This window comes from Dasypus novemcinctus, chromosome 17 (assembly GCF_030445035.2).
Source record: "Dasypus novemcinctus isolate mDasNov1 chromosome 17, mDasNov1.1.hap2, whole genome shotgun sequence".
NCBI lineage: Eukaryota > Metazoa > Chordata > Mammalia > Cingulata > Dasypodidae > Dasypus > Dasypus novemcinctus.
The window spans coordinates 94,114,513-94,124,838 of record NC_080689.1 but is presented as its reverse complement, the minus strand read 5'-3'; the positions used below and the strand labels follow the sequence as shown (position 1 = coordinate 94,124,838).

Below are 10,326 nucleotides of genomic sequence, written 5' to 3'. Positions count from 1 at the left end.
CATCCCAGGAATACCAGGTCCTTCCGCAGATCCAGCTCCCACAGTGAAGCTGCACCTGTGACTACCTGGTGCCTGATGAGCAATTTTGTTCCTGGTTTGGAGCATTGGGGCACCTCAGTGAGACTGAGAGGTAAGGGCAGGCCCCAAAGGGGCAATGGGAGGGCACACCCACCCTGTCACCCATTCCAGAGGATCTGCAGCCAGGGCTCTTGGTCACCATCAGACCCATGGACTGGACATGTCTGGGTTCCAGGACTTCTTCAGATGAAACTCTGGGAGCCCCAAGGTGTGGCTTCTAGTAGTCTCGCAGCAGACATCACCCCTGTAGTTACCAGCTGATTCATGAATTGCGTCCCCATCCCTGTCAACCAGCAGCACGCTACAGACCAAAAACCTCCCAGATGTGTTCCCATTCCAGGGCAGACAAGTGTGGCTGCCTTGGTGCTCAGCATCATGTTGGGCTAAGAGAGGGCTCGGGAAATGGACAGTTTAGTTCATGGTCCTTGCTCCACTCTTGACCAACTCTGTGACAGGGTCGAGTCCCTATCATTCTGGGCCTTGTTTTCCCTTGCAGAAAATGGGTGATGCTGGGTGCTCTCTCCAGTGGCTGGTGCCCATGGCTCCTGCCGACTGAAGGAGCACATGGCCCGGGGCCCAGAGGACAGTGGAGCATGAGGGTGAGGATGGGGTCTTGCTGGAGGACTCAGCTGTGCCACACTTCCTCCATCCACCAGGGACCCAGCACCGACCCCAGCAGTAGTGAGACTTCCCACTCCAGTGTCCAGCTCCAGCGTGGATCCGACCTCAGCAGCAGGGATGCAGCTGCTTCCCACCCCACATGTGTGGCCAAGGCCTCCAGCCATGACCAGGAAATCCACATGGGCCTTGACCCTGAGTCCCCTGATGGCCAGGAGAAGGTGCCTGCCCGCAGCTCCTCCCTAAAGGCTCCTCCCTGGTCCTCCATTCCCAGTGCCCATGTTCCCTTCTCCACACCCACAAAAGGGTGGGGGTCCCTCCTTGAAAGAGAGGTCCTTAAAGCCCCCTGGAGACTATCAGCAGCCTGGGGTTCTCCAGGCTCCAGGTCTTCTCCTGATCTTGCTGTCTCCCGCAGTTTGGGGACTCGACCCCCACTTCATGCCTTGATGTGCTAGGAGTCACCTCAGCCTTCGTCAAAGCCTCCTCCTCTTCAGCCTGCCCCATGCCTGGGGCCACACTGTGCACCTCCAGAGTCTCGTGCGTGGGGCCGCTCTACAACAAGCAGGTGGGCAACTCCTGCATCATCCGCGTCAGCCTGGACGTGTTCAATGGCAACAATTACAAGAGCCTGCTGGTGAGCTGGGCAGGTGCAGTGCCCGGGTCCAGTCACTGGGTCAGGCAGTGGATGGGGATGAGTTAATGTGCCCTTCCTGCCCCCTTGGAGCTGCTATACCAGCAGGTTGGGAAGGTCAGACAATCAGATCCAGAATGAGCAAAGACTGTGGGTACAAAGGCAGTCAGGGCTGAGCATGGTGGCTGGAGATTGATGCTGCCATACTGAGGTCACAAAGCCTGGGATGACCTCACTGGGGCAGCCTTTGAGGGGACAGATGGGGGGGCCAGCACCGAGAGCCCCAAGCACAGCATGTGCCTGGACTGTCTGAGGAGCAGTGAGGAGCACAGAGGTGAAGCTGCAGAGGTTAGGGGTGAATGAGGTCAGAGAGGAGATAGGGCCGGGTCACAGGCCCTGTGGGGACAGACCAGGGAAGACAGGTGACACCCAGCTATGCAGTGAAGCAGCTGCCCCAGGGTGGTGGTGGTGAGGGGACCAGGTCCTGAATAGATGGCAGATCCCACCATCCACCCCCACCTGTGCACATGCTGGCCCGGGTGAGGCACATCTGCCTGGGGCTGCACTTCTCTGGCCACCTGGAGCTTGGGGGTGGTAAACTGTGACTTGAATGACACTTCATGTGAGACCTGCCTGTGCCCAGGCATCCAGGGCCAGACAGGTGGGGTCTGTCACCTGCTTGGTCTAGACGTCTGCTCCAGGATTCACTCATATCGTCCTTGAGGAGCTCGTTCCAGGGTGCAGATCCCAGTGGCAGTGAGTGGCCTAGGTGTGCTGGGAGGAGGGGCAGCGAGGTGAGCAGGCTGTCCACATCCACCTCCACCGCTCTCCTTTACGGGGCCCTGTGTCCTTGGGGCCCTGGACAGCCATAGGAGCTGTGCAAGCTGAGGAAGAAGGAGATGGCCCATCCCCAGGGAAGGAGCTGTGAGGCAGGGGGTGGGTTCTTATTGGAGATGAGGGCTCAAAGGACTTGAGAAGACCCCCTCATTCCATGGCAGTCTCCCAGGGGAGCATGAGAAGTCAGTGCATCCCCCCTTCACCCAGCCCTGCCAGGCGGCTCGGAGCCCTGTGCTCAGTGCTGACTGCCCCAAAGGTCTTCTGGCTGCTGCTGTTGAGGGAGCCTACTCCAGGCCAAGTCCTGATGGTCTGTCCTCTGACACTCCCCAGCTGACCTGCCAAGATAGGGCTCAAGCCATGATCTGCCAGGCCATGGACAAGCACAACCTGAAGGACAGCTCAGAGGACTACAAGTTGGTGCAGCTGATTTCACAGGATCGAAGTACGTCATGGGGATCATTGGAGAGGGCAGCGGGGGGGGGGGCAACCCCCACACTATATCCCAGCCCCCAGGACCAAGGCCTTCTGCCACAGTGAACCTGCCAGATGGTGATGGCCAGCATCCTGCACACACCTCCACCTGTCCTTGGAAGCCTTAGTGCCACAGTGAACTCTCCTTTCAGATGCTGTCTCCCAGTCTTGTACCCTCCCTGGACATGACCCAGGCAGTGAGGACCCTAGGAGAGAACTGTCATTTCAGAAGCCAAGAATAAGGTCCTCTCCACTTAGCCATTGGCAATGAGGCCAAGTGCACAGGCTCCTCTCACAGGACGTCTTCTGGCCAGGATATGATGTGTTGTGCATCCATTAACGGTCATTACTGCTGTGGGCACAGATATTAAAATCCATGCATGGATGACACTAAAAATGAAGCAAAACCACCTCAATCCCCTTTGGGGCCTCTGGGGAGCCAAGTCAGTGTTCCCAGGACACACAGAGCCAGGCAGGCTGGAGTCTGGGCCCCTGAGGAGGTCAGTGAGGACCTCTCTGCCTGGGTCTCAGCCCCAGTGGGTGAGGACAGCAATGTGGGGCACATCACACGTCCCTGTGCCTGAAGGATAACTTCATTTATCTTTGGTGAGCTGATCATGCTCTCTCAAGCATTGACCTTACTCCCTGCAAGCCATTTTTAAAATTTTCTCTTTTCTTCCATCACCATCATGGTGAGATGGCCAGAGTGGGTGGGACCATGTCCTACAGGAAAGGAAGACTGAGGCTAGAGGGGATGGGGGTAGGAAAAGAGGCCCACCTTCAAGCAGGAGCAGGAATTCCAGTCCAGCAGGGCCTCACAGCAGGCTCTAGGCCAGAGGACGCAGGTGAAAACATGATCAGGGAGGAAGTCCCTGCTTGCTGTGAGGTGCCCAGGTGGGAAGGTCTCACTGACTCTCTGTTCAAGGGGGCTGGCCTTGGCCGCCATTTCCTGGGCTCCACTAGCCTTGGACCCAGGAGTGTGGGACTCGGGGGCCGTGTCTGCCTTCTGTAAGGCTTGCTCCAACTCCAAGGTCACCTTCAGTGAAGGCCTCAGGACATGGGGAACCCAGAATGGGGAGCCCTCTGACAGTGCTAAGTCAAGGCTGCCAGGGGTGGAGCCTGGTCACTTTTGAAAAACATCCCTTGGGATCAAAACTTCTTGAGTCTTGCCTTTGGGCAGTTGTCCATCAGAGGCGTCACTGGTGGTCCTGGATCTGGACTGGGTGACTCATGTGTCTGGCTCAGACTGGCCCTCATGGGGACCAGAAGGGGTGGGGTGGTCTGTGGCCCCCGGTAGCTAACCTGACCGCCCCTCTTCCCATCTCCCCAGAGCTGCAGATCCCTGATGATGCCAATGTCTTTTACGCAATGGCCTCATCAGGAAACTATCATTTCCTTCTGACCAAGCAGAACTTTCCCATGGGGACAAACACCAAAAAGGAGACTTCTCCACCATTCTTTGAAGGAATAAGAAGGGACTCAAGTTCCCAAAGAGTAAGTACTAAGAGGCTACCAACATCAGGGTCAACCTTGGTGTCCTGTCAGCAAGGCTAGCCATCCTGAAATTGAATATGCCAAGCCAGAGGAGCGCTGGTTTGTGGGAGGGTATATTCGAGGGGATGAGAGGATAACTGAATTTTTTGTGTGTTTAAATTCAAAAACTTACCTATTTTATGGATATAATATTTATTTTTTGTAAATAGCAAATCCTGCACTTGAATACCATATTAAATACTTTTTTCTAATGCAGCCAGGGAGTTGAGTTTTGTTTTTTTCTTGTTCTGTGGTGGTTTGAATGCTCTACCTACTCTCTCATGGTCCTTCAAGTGAGAAATCCTGCAGGGCAGCAGTGCCTTGTACACAGGAGGAGTGAGCAGGGCCAGGGAACCTTTCCTGTTTTACTGAAGCAAACACACAAGCCACCTTCCTGGAGTGACTTTAGTGTTCTCTAAGAAAAGAGAACAGACAGGAGATATCTATAAATATTAGGACTTTTATAAGATTATCTCACACAACTATGGGGTTGCCCACATCCACATTCCATAGCGCAGGCTACAAAAGAGGAACTCCTATGATGGCCAAGATGAATTCCCCTGAGGGCACTGGCTGGCTGAACTAGTGATTATAATTCCCTCTTTTGACTGCAGAAATCATTACTTCTCCACATAATGCCTTCATCTGATTGGCTGAGACATCTCTCATTGCTTAAGAAAATCTCCTTGCTCAACTGTAATGGAAGCAGCCATAAATGCAATCAACTTTTTAGTGATTTAAGTGCACAAACTGTCCTCATAGTAACAAGCCAGTGTTTGTGTGCCAAACTCACAAGCACCATTCCCAGGCCCATCTGACACCTGAGTGTGAGCATTGCACAGGGCAAATGTGTACTTCAGCAGCAGCAGCGTGGGCAGGAGCTGAGGCTGACCAGCTGACCTCCCTGGCATTAGGGCCACAGGACCTCCCTCAAAGCATAGCAGCCACCTCAGGAATTTGGGAGTCATTCCACAGTACATTTGGAAGGGCGGGTCCTTGACCCAGCACAATGGCTGCCTGTATACAGAAGTATATACAAAAGTAACGCTGCTTTCAAACAACTACCTGGTTTTGGGAAATGTCTAAAAATGGTTCTGAAGTGTTGTGGATGGTAAGGAAGCAGGTGGGAGATTCTAGGCAACAGAAAACTAAGTGTGAGCTTCCAGGTGGCAGCGAGTGTAGACCCCATGGGAAAGAGTGTGGAGGCTGGCAGGTTGGGGCAGGGGCTGCTGGGGGGATGGGGGTGGGTGAGAAGTAGAGTGCAGGAGAATGGCAGCCTGCAGGATTCCTACCAGGTCCTGTGGACTGGAGGCCTGGAGAATGAGGAAGATTTAAGGAAAGCAGAGTTTCCTCACACTTTTGGAATATTCTTGCAAGGTAATAGGTAAGTGGGAGGAAGATACACATGAAAAGACAAGGCTTAAGTTAAGGATCCTGGATTTCTTTCTCTGAGTTCATTATAGAGTAAGGTTAAGGAAAGAGGAGAATGTCTTCCATGTGGATTGAGATGGTGTTTTCTTTGTTCAACTTTTTTTAAAATCTTAACTGCTGTTTCTTCTTGAGAAAAGGATCTTTTGTCAGGTTGAAAGAACAATCCTCCCTTACCTAAGAGAACACTTGTGCCCAAGGCCAAGTCTCCATCAGTGTCAGAGAAACAATTAGAGGCCAGAAAATCATCAATAAATTTCAGAGTCCTTGATGGAAGGCCAGAGACCCAAGACTCACACACTGTGTTAGTTGTGTTACTGGATTTTGTCTAGGTTCTTGGCCATGTTGCAGAAATGAATTTCAAGAGCACATCAGGTGAGTTAGGGCAGTCATTTATTCAGGGAGGGAGGGAAGAGAAATGGGAGTGAAAAACAGATCATGGGTCCCAGGTAAAAAGGAAGGGGTTGGAAAGTGATAAAGTGGGCTCTTTTACAGACTACAATTCTCCATTAGAGATTATAAAAACCCAGGTTTACTCGCATGGCCATGATGGCAGAGGAAAAAGGGTGAGAGCAGGGTGCAGAGGCAGGAACAGGGGACCAAAGGCAAGGGCAAGCTCAGGCCTTGTGCCTGCTTTTTGAACCTTTAATTATTCCACCCCTTTGCTAATGGCAGGGGAGGAGTTCCAGCTGTTTACTGTTTTGATTACCCCCTATTGATCCCCCATGAGGGCCCAATGATCAAGTCCTTGGGGAATATCCGGGGCTTCTCTTGACTTCCAGATGAAGTCTTGTTCTGGATGGCAGAATCTTGGGGAGGGTCTGCCAGCAGCCATCTTGGGGGTTATTGATGTCCCTGTGTACTTCTTACCAGTTCCAGATCCATCTATTGATTCCCTATCTTACTAGCCAGCTTCAGTTGGATAGCAAACCTGTAAGACATTTTTCAGTGGAGTCATAATGCTTCATCAATGAATATTTGATGACTATATGCATCAATTGGAAAAATTACATTATTATTAGAACCAACAATTTTATTACATATTTATGTACCTTGACTGATGAAAAACAAGTGCATATCTACAAGGAAGCATGTAAAGTTATACAAGGGTAAATGGCTTGTATTAGCAAAATAGAAGATAACTGTACATGCCAATCAACTAGAAACATTTTAATAAAGTACAGTCAGACATTATATGGAATATTATGTGATAATTAAAAATAATGGGAAAATATAATAATGAGATGGATGTACATTTACTACCCGAAGATATCTCTAAACCTTACAAGTTAATAAAATGAGTGGAAGAACAATACCCGTGTTATATACTATAATGCTCATATATGTGTGTGTATATACTGGCTTATTTCACTCAACATGATATCTTTAAGGTTCACCCATTTTGTTGCATGAGTGAGAACTCCATTCCTTTTCCTGGCTGAGTAATATTCCATGTATGTATGTACCATGTTTTATTTATCCTTTCATCAGGTGATGGACACTTGGATTGCTTCCATCTTTCAGTAATTGTACATCATGCTGCTATGAACATTGTGTCCAAAAAACTATTTGAGTCCCTACTTTCAATTCTTTGGGGAATATAATAGAAGTGGGATTGCCAGGTATTTTAGTTTGCCAAAGCTGCCAACACAAAAGTACCAGAAACAGGTTGGCTTTGTTAGTGGGGATTTATTAGGGTAAAAAGCTTACAGTTCTGCAGCTGTGAAAATGTCCAAGTCAATGAAGATCCTGAAATCATGCCACCTGCACAATGGCAGCTCTGACAGTTTCTGTTTGCCTTCTTCTCCAGGCCCAGCTTATCTTCAGCTTTGAGCTGATCCATGGGCCTCAACTCTTGGGTGCCACAATTTCCAGCTTCTCCACTGATTCCAGCCTCTGGAGTCTCTCTCAGCCACTCAGGGCTGCTCTGTCTTTCTGCAGCTGTAGGCAGTTCTGGAGTCCTTTCTCTCACATGGCAGGGGCAAAATCCTGTCTTTCTCTGTGTTTTTCTGTTTTCAGTTCTCGATTTATATAAGACCCAGCAAGAGGGCAGAGACCTTACCTGGGTAATGTCCTGCTGGTAGATTCCAAAGACCCTAAAGGAATTCAATCAAGGTTCCTTTACTAAATCTAATAAAATAGGTCCCACATACTGTAGGCTTCCATGCACAAGAATGGGTTAGCTTCAGAGCATAATTTCCTAGGGTCCACAAAAGACTCAAACTGGGACTGTGGGTGATAAAGTAATTCTATACTTTACTTTCTGAGGAACCACCAAACTTTTTTTTTTATTTTTTAAAAAAGATTTATTTATTTATTTCTCTCCCCTTCCCCCCCACCCCCCGCCTCGGTTGTCTGTTCTCTGTGTCTATTTGCTGCGTCGTTGTCTTTGTCCGCTTCTGTTGTTCTCAGCGGCACGGGAATCTGTGTTTCTTTTTGTTGCATCATCTTGCTGTGTCAGCTCTCCATGTGAGCAGTGTCATTCTTCGGCAGGATGCACTTTCTTTCACACTGGGCAGCTCTCCTTATGGGGTGCACTCCTTGTGTGTGGGGCTCCCCTATGCAGGGGCCACCCCTGCATGGCAGGGCACTCCTTGTGCTCATCAGCACTGCATGTGGGCCAGCTCCACATGGGTCAAGGAGGCCCGGGGTTTGAACTGCAGACTTCCCATGTCATAGATGGATGCCCTAACCACTGGGCCAAGTCCGCTTCCCCCACCAAACTTTTCAACAACAGCTGTACCTTTTGCAGTTCTACCTGCAGTGAATGGGTGCTCCTGTTTTCCCACATCTTAACATTTGTTGTTTTCCTTTTTTTCCACTTATTGTAGCTGTGCTAGTGGTTGTGAATTGATATCTCATTGAGTTTTGCTTTGCATTACACAAAAGGGTAATGATGGTGGCCATCTGCTCATGTGTTTATTGGCTATTTGGATACTGTCTTTGGAGAACTTTCTATTCAAGTGTTTTGCCCTGTTTTTGATGGAATTGTTGGTCTTTTTTTTTTTTTGTTGACTTGTAGGTTTTTGTTTTAAATTCCAGATAGTAAGCCCTGTTTTAGTTTCCTTGGCTGCTCAAGCAAATACCATTCAATGGGTTGGCTTAAGCAATGGGAATTTGTTAGCCCCCATATTGAAGCTATGAAAAAGATCAAATCCAGGTGTCATCAAGGTGATTCTTCCTTCTCAATGATGGGAATTCTAGGGCTGGCTGCCAGTGACTCCTAGTCCTGGCCTTCTCTGTCACATGGCAATGCACATGGACACCTCCCCTCAACTCTCCAGTTCCTTGCAGGCTCCAGTGACTTTCAACTTCTTGGTTCCTGTGGCTTTCTAGCTACTGAATCTCACTCTGAGTATAAAGGACTCCAGGAATAGGATAAGGCCCATTCTGATTACTTTGGGCCATATCTTAACTGTAGGAACTGCATCAAAATGTCCTCTTAACAATTGGTTCACACTCCCAGGAATGGATTCGGTTTAAGAACATATGTTACTGGGATACACAGCTGAAAACCACCATTCTTCACCCTTTTGACAAAAAGGCACGTTTTCTTTCCACCACATATTCATTCCACCATAACATACCAAAGACTAAGTCGTTTCAGAATCAATGGTAAATACAGTCACATGAAAACCAGTTATGTGTGTGGTCTGTCCTAGAGCACAATTCCCCTCAGTCTGTTAACCTGTGAAATCTAGAAAACAAGTTATCTTCTTCCAGTGTTCAATGGACAGGCAAGTATTGGATAGATATAACCATTTTAATAGGGAGAAATTGTAAGGAAACAGCCACCACTGCTCCCAAACAATCTGCAATACAGCAGGGCAACCTCCAGTAGATTTCATGGCCTAAGTGTTTTCTGTAGATCCATGTTCTTTACTCCAGGCCTGATGGAGTCTCACCCCTTTTAAATGCTTGTACAATGGCCACAGTATCCCCCAAAACTGGGGTGAAATCTCCACCCTTTATGAATATCAGGATGTTGGCGAGGTTCTCTGCAAACCCTGTGGCACAGTCCCCACAATCTCTGAACATTGTGGTGGCAGCACTCTACCTGAACAATGGGGCAGGAATCATGCCACCTCTGAGTGCATGGGTGGGTCAACTGCCCCTTCCAGGTGATGGGGTGTATGCTCCTTTTCAAACACATGGGTGGGTCCCCACTCTTGGCCAGAGGATATATCTTTGGTCCAGTCTTTGTTTCCATGTTTCTGCCCATGAAGTCATGCTTCCTTCAATTTGTCCATTCTTTGTGCCTTTCTGTTCTTGCTGGCAGTGGTTTGCTGATACAAATTTCACAAAAATTACTTGTCAGCTTTGCATATCATTCCATGGATCCAAAACATCAGACAACAGAACCTTCCACAGATCTTTCCTGCATAACTGCATTTCCAGTCCTGACTTCCACTGAAATGGCTGACTGGTTCTATGTTCAGTGAAACCATCACATGGAGCTATCTTCTCTGAGAACATGCTTTCTGAAAGCTGAGGCAGACCCCTCATAAATCACTTTTGGCCCTAATCATGGAGTACACAATGTGGATAGGCTCAGAACTTTCCAAACCATCAATTTCTGGTTTCTTTGTTCTTATGAGTCATTTTCAGCTTATTATTTTCCTCTTACATTTTGCTGTAAGTTGCAATGAAAATCCAGGCTGTACTGCCATACTTAGCTTGACAATGTCTTCAGTTAAATAGTCAAGTTCATTGCTTTCCAGTTCTGTCTT

General features: G+C 48.8%; 1 long non-coding RNA gene across 1 annotated transcript; it reads left to right on the top strand.

Annotated features, from left to right (window-relative positions):
• Positions 1 to 2,498: 2,498 nt before the first annotated feature.
• On the top strand, positions 2,499 to 3,032 carry LOC131273893 (uncharacterized). Its single transcript, XR_009181056.2, has 2 exons — positions 2,499 to 2,606; positions 2,788 to 3,032. It is a non-coding gene; the product is annotated as an uncharacterized lncRNA (long non-coding RNA).
• Positions 3,033 to 10,326: the final 7,294 nt, after the last annotated feature.